The following is a 12500-nucleotide window of genomic DNA, read 5'->3' as shown; positions in this document are numbered from 1 at the left end:
AAGCGGAGACGGCGGTGGCGGGGGATGGGGAGGAGAGGCGTAGGAGGGGGAAGACCGGAGGGGCGGCGAGAGCCCCGGCAGCCTCGCCCCCCCCCCCCACACCCGCGACTCTCCCCCCTCCTCACCAGCCCGCCTCCCCCGGGCAGGCAGAGCGGGCGGGCGCCCACCGACACGGCGGGGCCGCCACCGCGTGAGGACCAACCCGAGAAGCCAGCGGGGAGACCGGCGCCACGGGGCCGTCTCACGTCGCGACCGCCTCCCGCCCACACGCACCGACCACGGCGGGGGGACGCGAGGGCGGCGAGCCGGGCCGAAGCCCGCCCCGCCCCCGCCCCACAAACCCGCCGGGGTGGGACAGCGGCAGCCAGGCGCGGGGGAGATGGAGCAGGGGGACACGGCAGCGGCGGCGCCGAGGGGCACCGCACGCCCGAGAAAACCCTCTCCATCCGGGCCGGCCGACAGCGCCCCCCACACACAACGGGGTGCGGAGCCGATACGCCGAGCCGCCCACACAACCTCGCGACGCAAGACGGGCCTGAGGAACCGGCCGACCACAGCCTCAGGGAAAGTCCACTCACGGGGGCAGCCACACCGGGTCCGGGAAGACCACCGGCACTGCCAACCAGGAAGGAGGAGGAGGAGAGGAGGGAGGGAGGGCGGGCGGGCGGGAGGGCGGACAGCGGGACGCACCAGCCGCCCCCACCGACCGACCCCCGCCGGCCTCACCTACCTCAACCCCCGCACACGCGCCGAGGCTCCGACAAGCCGACCCGCGGCGCCACCACCGGCCACCGCCGCCTGACGGGGCGGGGGGCGAGACACACGGGAAGGGGCCCGAGCGCCTTCCCCGACGGCCGCAGCGGGACCCCGGGAGCGAAGAACGACAGGGTCACGGAGACCCAGGACCAGGGAGCGGACGAAGAGCGAGATGGAGACAAAGGAGGCGCGGCAGCAGGAGCCACCCGGCGAGCGAGCGAGCGAGGCCCAACAAGCGGTGACAAGCGGGAGCCGAGGGCCAGCGGACCCCCCCAAGCGCGAAGGGGCGCGGCGGAGGAGGGCCTCCTCCACACGGACGGCCGGCCGAACCGGATGGCGGCCAGACGACGCACCCGGCCCCCACACCACGCGGGATCTCACCGCCAGCGCTCTCCAAGCGCAAGGGCGGTCCCACATGGGGGAGGGGGAGGCAGCCAGGCACAAACCACACACAGCCGGGGACCACCGTGCGACTCAGCCACCCCTCACGCGCACACACCGCCGACGATGAGGGGAAACGCCAGCCCCCGCACACCGCAGGCCACACACGTCGCAGCCAACCGACCCCCGACCCCAAAGAGCGCTCAACGCCACACGCCAGCGACACGAGGCCGCAGCGGGCGGCGAGGGGGGTACCTATAGGGGGGGGTGGCATCAGACCACGGGGGAGAGGCACCAGAAGCGCGACGGGGAGCCACGAGGGAACACCTCGGGCCAACGAAAGCCGGGTCCCTCCCGGAAAACAGACACGGGATGCCACCGCCCACACCCGGGCGGTCCCGTGACACGCCTGGGACACCGGAGCCCGCCTCCAGCGACCCCCACGCGTTCCCCGACGCGCGCCTGAGGCCCCCCCACCGGGGCCCCCAACGCGACGCCGCCAACGCCCACACGCCGGGCGCCTACCTGCTGCCGGATCCCGGCCTCCATCCGCCAACATCCGGGCCCCGGTCCCGAGGGCCGTAACCCCGCAGGAACGCTCCCAAGGCCGACGCGGCCGAGGGGAGACCCAACAGGCCCAAACCCGTGGCCCCACCGCACCACCCTCGCCGGCGGTGACCGGCCAGCGGGCCAACGGCAAGCCCAGGGCGGGAAGCGAGCAGAGCCACCCCACCACCAGGGCCACAGGGGCACAGCACGGGACAAAGCCACACACAACCCCAGGGCCCCAGGTGGCAAGCGGAAGGCCACACACCGGAGGCGACACACGCGCACCGCATGCGTGCGTGCGAGCGACCACAGGAGCCCCTCCGTCAGGCCCACAGTAGGCACCGGGACACACCCGGCCCGGCCCAGCGGGACCCTCCCCCGACCCAGAGGGGGGAGGCACGGGCCACGGCGAGGTAGAGGTGCGAGAGGCAGCGTCCGGCCCCCAGCGGAAGGGGGCCAGAAGAGCCCACGCGTAACCCCCACACACTCCCCGAGGGGAGGGCGGAGGGAACGAGCGACCATCGCCACCTAACGCACAACGAACCCGAGCCATCCGCGTCGTCAGCAGCGTGGCTACCGACACACACCAGGAGGGAAGGAACGGCGACAAGCGGGGGATACGGCACCCCATCACGTAAGGCACGTCCCTGTCGGATCGCTAGAGAAGGCTTTTCTCACCGAAGGTGGGCCGCACCCCACCAACCCCGAGCGCACCTCTCACCAGGCCGAGAGGGCCCTTCGAGGGAGCAACACCCAACCCGCGGGGCGAGCCCGAAGCCGGGCGGAGGGGTCTGCGGTAGAGGAAAGGAAGCCACCTGCCCCCACAGACGCGCAGGGGACACCAGCGGCCAAGCAAGGCCACAGGCGGCAGCAGCAGCGGCGGCGACGGGCCTGCGCTGCACCCACGCTGCCTCTTCCTTACCGCCTCGACCCCCCAGGGACTCCCACGCACCAAGCAGCACACGCCAGCGAGGCTGCGACGGCACACCCGGGAGAGAGCACACCGGGGCAGTGAAGGAGCGACGGCACCACTCGGTTCCAGGCGCCTGAGAGGCAAACGACCTGGACCGCTCCAGGAGCACCGCAGAGAGCTGAGCAGGGTCAGACTCTGCCAGACAAGCCCCGCACCACCACCGCGGGACGGGGCCCGCCCACACACCATGACACACCGACACGGCAGAGGGCGAAGGGTGTCCGCCACGTCCGAGGACCCCCGCCTGGACCCCCAACGCCAGCACCTTCAGGCGGCACAAGGCAGAGGGAGCGGAGATCGAGCCGGATTCCGCACCCCTGGCCTCTCCCACCACGCCGAGGCAGGGGAAAGAGGAACCAGGAGCCCGCAAGACAGAACGAGCAGCTCGGCAGCATTCGCCATGAATGGCCGTCCCTCGTCTGTAAGCGGCTTAGGCCCGGCCCAGGAGAGCGCCACATCACCACATCGGTCAAGTCTCGGTCTAGGATTATGACATCACGCGAGGCACAGGGGGTCACGCCCAGCGAGGACAGCTGCCAGGGGGGGGTCCGTCGGCAGCCTCGCCAGCCCCTTGCCTCTTCAGCAGCGGTGGCCAACCCCAGCGGAGGAACGCCTGACACGCACACGCGGCATAAGGCCGACGACCACTGAGACTCAGTTCTGAGGGGGTTCTGTCAGCCACCACTACGCAGCGGGCCACCTGCGGCAGAAGACGGACACGGGTATAGGACCCAGCGCCCAGCCTCACCTCTGCCGCTCTCGGGGCAAATTCTAAGCCGGAGATGGTGGCACCGTCGCAGGGCTAAACCAGGATCGCACACCAAGCTCCCGCACGAACCCAGGCAGGGAGCTCGGCACCGGATGGGCAGGGGGAACGCAGTCCAGCGCCAGGCCGCCGGCAGCCCATCGCGCTCCCCCCTACCGCCCCAGACGCGAACCCAGGGGCCCAGCTCTTCCGGTGACAGTCACCAGGAGACAGCGTGTCAGCACCTACCTGCAGATCCAAAATGACAACTGCAGGTGTAGAAATGCCCTTCCAGGGGACAACAGGGACAACCTATGGGACACAGCCGCCCCTCAGATGGGGGCCCGGGTCACAAGTCCCCAAAAACACAGCCATCGCCCACAGGGCATGCTCCTGTGGCCACCTGGTCGACCCCAGGAGTTAGAGAAAAGCAAACAACTCTACAGCCCCACCAACGGCCCCGACCAGGTCCCCCTAGGGTGCGGGTGACAAGTGTCGGGCCGGCGGCCCAGGGCCTCAGCCCCGCCAACGGCCCCGGCCGGGTCCCCTAGTGCAGGCGACAAGTGTCGGGCCGGTGGCCGTGGCCTCGCAGCCCCGCCAACGGCCCCGACCAGGTCCCCCTAGGGTGCGGGTGACAAGTGTCGGGCCGGCGGCCCAGGGCCTCAGCCCCGCCAACGGCCCCAGCCGGGTCCCCTAGTGCAGGCGACAAGTGTCGGGCCGGTGGCCGTGGCCTCGCAGCCCCGCCAACGGCCCCGACCAGGTCCCCTAGGGTGCGGGTGACAAGTGTCGGGCCGGTGGCCGTGGCCTCGCAGCCCCGCCGACGGCCCCGACCGGGTCCCCTTGTGCAGGCGACAAGCGTCTGGGCCGGCGGCCGTGGCCTCAAGCCCCACCAACGGTCCCGGCCGGGTCCCCTAGTGCAGGCGACAAGTGTCGGGCCGGTGGCCGTGGCCTCGCAGCCCCGCCGACGGCCCCGATCGAGTCCCCTAGTGCACGGTGGCAGTGATAAAAGGGTGTGCTGGTCGACCCCATGCACTCTAGCGGTACTCCAGCCCGGTTACAATCGGGAGCGAGCAGACACCTACCCACCCCCGCAGCTGCCTGCCTGCTCACTTGCAAGCCTCCAGGCTCAATCTCCGAACAGCACACGAGCCACCAAGGTCCCAGCAGGGCTGGGACTCTCCCGCCTGCAGCTTGGGGACTTTGTCACATCCTGTCCCGGGCTCTCCACCCACTTGCTCGCCCTTGCCGGCTCCAGAATGCTCTACAGCTACAGCACGGCTGCCACCAGGTGGAGTCAGACAGCCAGCACCAAGGGACAAAGGGACAGCACGCTGGATGCACGCAGCCAGGCAATGAAGCCGAGATAGGCAGGGAAATGTGTGTCACTGCCTCCCTCCCTCCCTCCCCTCGCAGGGGGTGCTGGCTGGTCCCGGCCGCCAGGTCGGTTGCTTTGCCTTGCCTCTCATTTAGAACCAAACTGTGTCGTGACCGTCACTGGTGAAATGTTAACATTCGGTGTTGATGCATGGAACACCAGGTCGCGTGGCTTGGGGAGAATCGAGTTGTAGTAGTGAGTGACCACGCATCTACTGTGACAGGATACATCTGACCTATCAGTACAGTCTTGGGGAAGGGTGGATAGACTTGGTCACACACAGGTAAAGGAAAACGGCAGACAGAAAATAAAATGAAAACACCGACATTGAGAGAGAAAAGGGAGAGAGAAACGGGGGGGGGGGGGAGAGAATGAGAACTGAAAGGAAGGCAAAACTAAGAAAGAAAGAAAAAAAAAAAAAAAAAACCAGGAAGACCAAAAACTAGGAAAGGAGAAAGACAACATAAAGGGAAGCAATGGACACAGTAGAACAAAATTTTTTGGGGGGAAAAAAAAAAAAAACAGACACACACGAGTAAAACAGATGAGGCAAGACAATAAATCCAGCATGAGGACGCGAGAGAAAAACATATATAGATTGAAAGAGAAGAGAGAAACAAGTTAAGAAGGACCAAGGAAGCCAAAGGTAAAGGAAGAAGGCAGACAGAAAATAAAATGAAAACACCGACATTGAGAGAGAGAAAAGGGAGAGAGAAACGGGGGGGGGGGGGGGCTGGGGGGAGGAGAGAATGAGAACTGAAAGGAAGGCAAAGGTAAGAATACAAAAAAAAAAAAAGAAGAAGAAGAAGAAAGACAAAAACTAAGAAAAGAGAAAGACAACATAAAGGGAAGCAATGGAAACATTAGGGGAGAACACACACACACACACACACACACACACACACACACACACGCAGGTACAACGGCCAGACACACACCGATGAGGGAAGAAAATAAATCCAGAATGAGGACGCGAGAGAAAGGCCTATAAAGATTGAACGAGAAAAAACAACTCAAGAACAACCTAGGGGAAGGCAGAGAATGTAAGGATGAAGACTGTCAAATAAAGGTGGGAGTCACAAGTGAAATTCTAGGAGATGTAGGGGAGTGGGAGAAGGAGAGGAGACAGTGAAAAGGAGAAAGCGAAAGAAAGAAAGAGAGGAAAGCGGGAATCGGCGAGCAAAACAGAGAAAGAGAGAGAGAGAGAGAGAGAAACAGAGCCTAAAAGGAATGGAGAGATCCAAGAAGAAAGAACTAAGGCAACATCCCTGGGAAGGTAACAGATCCCCCCGCCTGGACGTGGCAGGAGCACCTAGAGAGGCGCGCACAGTGCAGTCCCGGCCCGGCGGAAGGACGGTTTCTGCCGCCGCGGCCCCCTCCCCCCTCCCCCCACCGCCGGCACCGCCGCCACTGCTCAGCCAGCAAGCCAGAAGCCCGACTGTGCTTACTGCGCCTGCGCCAGACCGACTCTCTCCCTCCCTCCCTCCCTCCCTCCCTCCTCCTTCCTCGACCCCCCCAAACTCCACGCCGACCACCACCCCGAGGCCTCGCGAGACGCGAGACTTGTTCAGACGCGGGCGCCATCTTGGCTTCTGCCGTCAGCGCCATCTTGGCTTTCGCCTCTTGTCCGATCCGATACTGTGGCCACTAGATGGCGCGCAGACAGCACGAGTGGATTCTTGAAACACGCTGGGGTTTCTGGTTTGGAGTCAGTTGGGGTTGCGATGGGACGGGGAAGATGAAGGATGGGGGAGCAGGAAGAGCAAAGACAAGAGATCACAACGACAACACTGAGTCTCGAGCCCAGGGGTCAGTTCCAGATTCATCCCTTGGGCCACGTTTTTCCAAGCCCAGCTCTCCCGGGGAACCTCATCCAGTAATGAGAGAGAAAGAGAGAGAGAGAGAGAGAGAGAGAGAGAGAGAGAGAGAGAGAGAGAAAGAGAGAAAGACTGTCTCACAAAAATCAGAAACCCGGTTCAGTCCATCTCAATGTCCCCAACCACATTGGTACAGCAAAGATTTCCCTATACACACACAGCTACAACCCAGTCAGCGCCTCACCCCAAGTCCGTTCCCACAATCTGTGCCAAGAGACCTTTCCTCCACCCTTGTCTCTCCTGGATGTCCCTCCCTAGGCGGTATTGTCACAAAGTGTGGAAGGGCTCTCTCCCTCCTGTGTCACAGCAGCTGAGGCCAAGCTAGGCCGAAGCCAGGAGCCAGGAACAAGATGAAATCGGTGTTCCCATACGGCAAGGCCAGTGTGTCTGCTGACAGGCTGTTGAGCGTGTGTGCGGTGCCACAATGCCAGTATCCCCCACTGTCTTGCTTTCACTTTCTGTTCTCTAGTTTTATTTTTATTTATTTATTTGGCCTTGAGGTTGACTTATTTTCATTGGGAAGGCAGATTTGCAGAGAGAAGGAGAGACAGACGGACAGAAAGATTTCCATCCGCCGGTGCACTCCCCAAATGGCCACAACCACGGCCGGAGCTGACTGGATCCGATCCGAATCCAGGCGCTGGGAGTTTCTTCCAGGCCTCCCACACAGGTGCAGGGTCCCGTACACTTGGACCACCCTCCGCTGTTTTCCCAGGGCACAAACAGGGAGCTAGATCAGAAGTGGAGCCACAGGGACATGAAAGTGGAGGAAAAGCCAGTGAAGCTATTCTGCAGCGCCCTTGCGTCTGCCTGTCCTTCCTGTGAGCTCTTGCAAGACCCAAGAAGTTCCTCAGGGACAGAAAGGATGTGCCATGGAAACAGGTTAGGGATGTGAAAGGAGAGAGAGGAAAAGAGGGGGAGAGAGAGAGAGAGAGAGAGAGAGAGAGAGAGATTGAAATTGAGTTAGTGAGAATGTGACAACAATTCAGTCTTCTCTGTTCCCCATTTGCAGGTAAGGTCCAGATGAGGAAAAGGAGAAAGGGAGCAGCCAGGCTGGGATTGGGCCTCTTCACCTCTCTCTCTCTCTCTCTCTCTCTCTCTCTCTCTCTCTCTCTCTCTCTCTATCCCAGGAGGGGGCATCACACAGCTTTCTCTTTCCAATTTGTGAGCAGAAGTGGTTGCACGCTGAGTGGTTCCTGGCCAGGATCCAGAACATGGAGGGAGAAGTAGGTGTCAGGTAAGGCCACCTGTGAGGCCTTCACGTCGGCATAGTGGCCTTTCATTCCCAATCCACCAGAGAAATCCTCGGGCAGGAAGGGCACAGGCCAGCCCATATGTCCTCCTGCTCTGCCGTCCTCAAGTCCCCTTGACTTGTCCGCAGAGCCGACCGCACACAACACCCACAACTCAGGCACAGGTGCCCCAGTCTCTCCCTCAGAGCACCCTTTCCCTTCAGTTCCGCAGAATAAGAGATGGTGAGCTGACCCTCCAACTCTTCCGCCTCCACACCCCACCCACCCACCCACCCACGGTCCATCAAAGACAAGGGGTTGGTTGGTTGGTTAGTTGGTTGGTTGGGTCCGGCCGGCATGTTAGCCTAGTGACTAAATCCTAAAGAAAAGAAAGATAGATGTGAACGCAGAGAAGAGCTGCCTTCCAAAACACACATATAATTAGCCAGGCCGGGTTGGGGCGCAAGCCAGGCTGGATTGAACTGTGAACTGGCTAGCACCCCACAGTTCGCAGGAGGGCTGGGGATGGACCAGGCCAGGCTAGGTTGCCGTACCCCAGCCCAATGGCGATAGCTGGGACTGGTGGTGGGCCATCTCAGATTGTGCCACAGCACCCACTGGCGCACGCAAGAACCGGGGGTGGTGCGGTGGGGGTGGTGGAGAGGGAGCGTGAGAACCGGAATCAAGTTAGGGCGCTGCACCCAGTCAGGCAAAAAGAGAGCCAAAATGGCTGGGCGGGTGGGTGGGTGCGTTGCGGGCGGGCGGGCGGGCGGGCGGGCGGGCCAGCCGGATTAGGCCACAACACCCAGCTGTCAGCAAAGCGCCGGGACTGCCTGGGTGAAAAAATTACATCAGGCAGGCCGGCCGGACCGCATTAGCCCCCAGACGGTCCCAAGATCTGGGGCTGGGAGCCCGCCAGCCTGCTAGGGGAACGCCAGGCAGGCAGGCAGGCAGGCAGGCAGGCAGGCAGGCACTCCTCCTGTCAGCTAGGCCGTAGCTCCCGTCGGAGAGCACGTTAAGGCCTGCCTGAACTAAAACAGCAAGCTACCCATAGATCATCAGGCCGTATGTGCCAAACATACAAGGCCTGGGCCAGAGATGTCGACAGCGTGCATCTCCCCGGACCAAACAAGAAGACGAGGGGAAGGCAAGAGTTGTTGCTTGGGCCAGGCGTGTGCGGTTGCCTAGTGGCTCCATTTCTCGGCCTGTACGTGCCGAGATCCCATACGGGTGCCGGTTCGAGTCCCAGCTGCCCCACTTCCGTCCAGCTCCCTGCCTGTGGCCTGGAAAAGCGGTCGAGGATGGCACAAAGCCTTCGGTATCGGCAGCCGCCTGTGTGGCGGAGACCGACCGGGAAGAAGCTCCCGGCTCCTGGTTTTGGTTCTGCTCAGCCCCGACCACTTGGGGAGGGAACCAGCCAGCGGGCAGGAGATATTTCTTTCTGTCTCTCCTTCTCTCAGCAACACCCCTCCCAACCACACACACACACACACACACACACACACACACACACCCCTCCCAACCACACACACACACACACACACTCACACACACAGACACGCGCACGCGCGCACAGGGTCCTCCTGACTGGCGTGTGGCTGCCGGCTCCACCTCAGGATCCTTCACCGTCCAACAATAAGAACCAGATTGGGTTGAAGAACAGTCAGGAAACACCACTGTTCCTGCTAGGACAGGAGGTGGACTGAACAGGGCTGGCTCATGGACCCACTGGTATGCGTGAAACCTGGCACTGGGAGAGTTTCTGATGGAGGAGCCTGGGCAACTCCTCTGGCAGGACACAGTCCCTGCAGGTAAGCGCAAGCAGCACAAATAGGAAACAGCCCAGAACAGGCTATGGAAATTATCCCACTGGTATACACATGGCATGGATTGGGGGCAAGACCAGGCTGAACCTGTTCACATCACCCGCTGGTGAGTCCGAGCGCCAGAACAGAGTGTGGGTCGAGCCAGGTTCGGTTGCGACACATACTAGTACACAATAAGGAATGCCAAGGTGAGGTGAGCCGTACCAGATGTGGTTGCAGCGCCCAAACAGCACATGTGATAGTCAGGGGGAGGAGGCAAAGCTGACAGGGGAATGTGGGCTCCCCTGCTGGACAACTACTTCCCGACTAGGCTGCAGCTCCAACCGGTCTGCGTGAGGACCGAATATGAAGCGGGCAGGATCGAACCGGACTACGACACCCGTCGGTTCACGAGGAAGACAGGCCTGGAAACAGAACGAACCCGGCAATCCCAACGACCAGCATGATCATAAGCCGATCGGTGTGACGGACGGTGTTGGACTGTGTACTAGCAGACTCGCGCAGGAATCAGGCCTGTGATCATCTCAGATGAAGTTTCTTTGGAGAGAGATCCCTCCAACTGAACTGCTGATCTTAGAACCCCAACCATGAAGAGACTGTCAGCCAGTGGATTCTGAATAGGGTTCATTGCGATTGGAACTGAGACATTGGCAGCAGTCTAGAACTGATGAACTATCAGAACTGTATGAGCAGGAGCCTCAGAGCGTGCCTCCCGTTGGGGATCTGGGATGGGTGGGAGGTTGGGTGGGGCTTTTCCCTTTTTTTTTTTTTTTTTTTTTCCCCTGACCCCAGATACAGGGTAAAATGATATTGATGTGGAAACAATGGTATTTCCCACTTTCACCCTGTAGCCCTTGACACTCTGTTCCCTAATCAACCAAGTAAGATTATTAAAAAATAATTTTTAAAAAAAGTATATCAGGTTTTACAATTTCATTAATTTTTATGAATGGGTAGTATTCTATAGTGTTTGTGTGCCACATTTTCTTTATTCTGTCACCCGCTGATGGGTATCTGTGTTGATCCCGTATCTGGCTATTGTGAATTGAGCTGTGATAGCTGTAAGGGTGCAAATAACTCTCTCATATGCATTTTCATTTGGATAAAATCATAGGGCTGCGACGCTGGTTCGTATGCAGACTTTTAGATACCATTTGTTTTTTATCCAATTGGGAAACATGAGATATTTTAATGAAATTATAACTGGATAAGAAATGAGTTTTATGAAGCATGGTGGCCACTTGGGGAGTGAACCAGCCAGCGGGCAGGAGATATTTCTTTCTGTCTCTCCTTCTCTCTATATATATATCTGAGTTTCAATAAAAATAAAATGGATGGATGGATGGATGGATGGATGGATGGATGGAGGAATTGTTTTTTCTGAACAGGCACCGACTGTGAGATGTAAGTAAGGCTCTGGACTGCTGTGTCCTGGTCGCTCGGTCCAACGCCGATCCAAGCAGAGAACCGGGCCTGGCACGGGGCACAGGCCTAGTATATTCCTGCAACCCCTCCCACCGCCCCTCCACCCCCGCCCCGCGCACCTGCACAAGGACAGGTAAGGGGTTCCTCTCTGTGTTTTGAGTAATCGGTTCAGCTAGATCGTTCTATTGAGAGGGAGGGATGCTTGATGTTGAGCAGTTCTGCTTGTTTGAGTGACAGAAGTACACGCACAGGTTAATAACACGCGTTCACATAGTTAAGGTGATGGATGGAAGAGTGAATCAATAATGCCGATGGAAAGGCCACATCAGAAGGGAGCCGTTCCTGAGAACCACTCATGGTCTGCCCCATGCGAGTCAGAAAGCAGCGGCCAGATCCCACTTTGCACTTCCAGAGCGAGCGAAGGGGAGTGACCGACTGTGGCTGACCTTTGCCCCAGTCGGAGAGGCAGATCCTTTCACTGACAAACGCCTGAGGGCAGGTATGGCTCTGGGTGGAGCGGAGAGAAAGTGAAGCCTTTGGCAGACAACGGGACTTTGAACCAACCATTTGCATTTCAATGAAGGCAATGAATGAGGCCTCTTGGAATTGAATGAGAGGTTGCGTCCCTCAAGCCAGTGGCTTCCAAAACGATGGCTGCTGCTTTCTTGGGGCACACCCCCCCACCCACACACACACAGAGGCTCATTCTGACGAGGAGGCGGGGTGCGGGTGCCCTGCCTGCCCCATGCTTCTCCTTACATGTCCCTGGACCCTGGACCCTGGCTCTGGCTCTAGCTCTGGCCTGGGAAAGGAGATGTGGATTGGGGAGGTGACTTGCAAGACGTACACACAAGACCCACCCACCATCAGTGAAACACAGCTTCTCTCCCTCCTTCCTTCCCTGGGGCTTGTGGGGGAGGGGAGGGTGGTATCAGGCAGGGAGGCACTTTTTGTTTTGGCTTGGCTTTTCTCCTCCTGGGTGTCACTGGTGCACCCCAGCGTATTCCATCACCAAGCCACTTTCCGATGTGTTTCGCTTCCCTCACAGTGGTTCATTAGCCAGCACCCACTGATAGGAGAGGACTGCTTTTTACTTGACAGCATCCTAGTGCAGGGATCAAAGGGGTCAGAGAAAGTAGAGAGAGCAAAGGAAAAAGGAAAAAGTTGGGTTGTTCGGGACTCCTTAAAGAAGAATTCATGTTGTGCCACCCACGTGTGCGAAGATTTGTCAAAGTCCCCCCCCCCATGCCCCTTTCCTCCTCCCCCCCCCCCCCCCCCCCCCGCTCAACCACCACCAAGCCATCACTCAGCAGGCTGGCTTCCAAGTAAATCAAATACATGCTTTAAGTGTTTGTTTTCTC

The sequence above is a fragment of the Ochotona princeps genome, unplaced genomic scaffold (genome assembly GCF_030435755.1).
Source record: "Ochotona princeps isolate mOchPri1 unplaced genomic scaffold, mOchPri1.hap1 HAP1_SCAFFOLD_142, whole genome shotgun sequence".
Classification (NCBI taxonomy): domain Eukaryota; kingdom Metazoa; phylum Chordata; class Mammalia; order Lagomorpha; family Ochotonidae; genus Ochotona; species Ochotona princeps.
The sequence above is the reverse complement of the archived record's forward strand: the minus strand, read 5'-3'. Positions refer to the sequence as shown.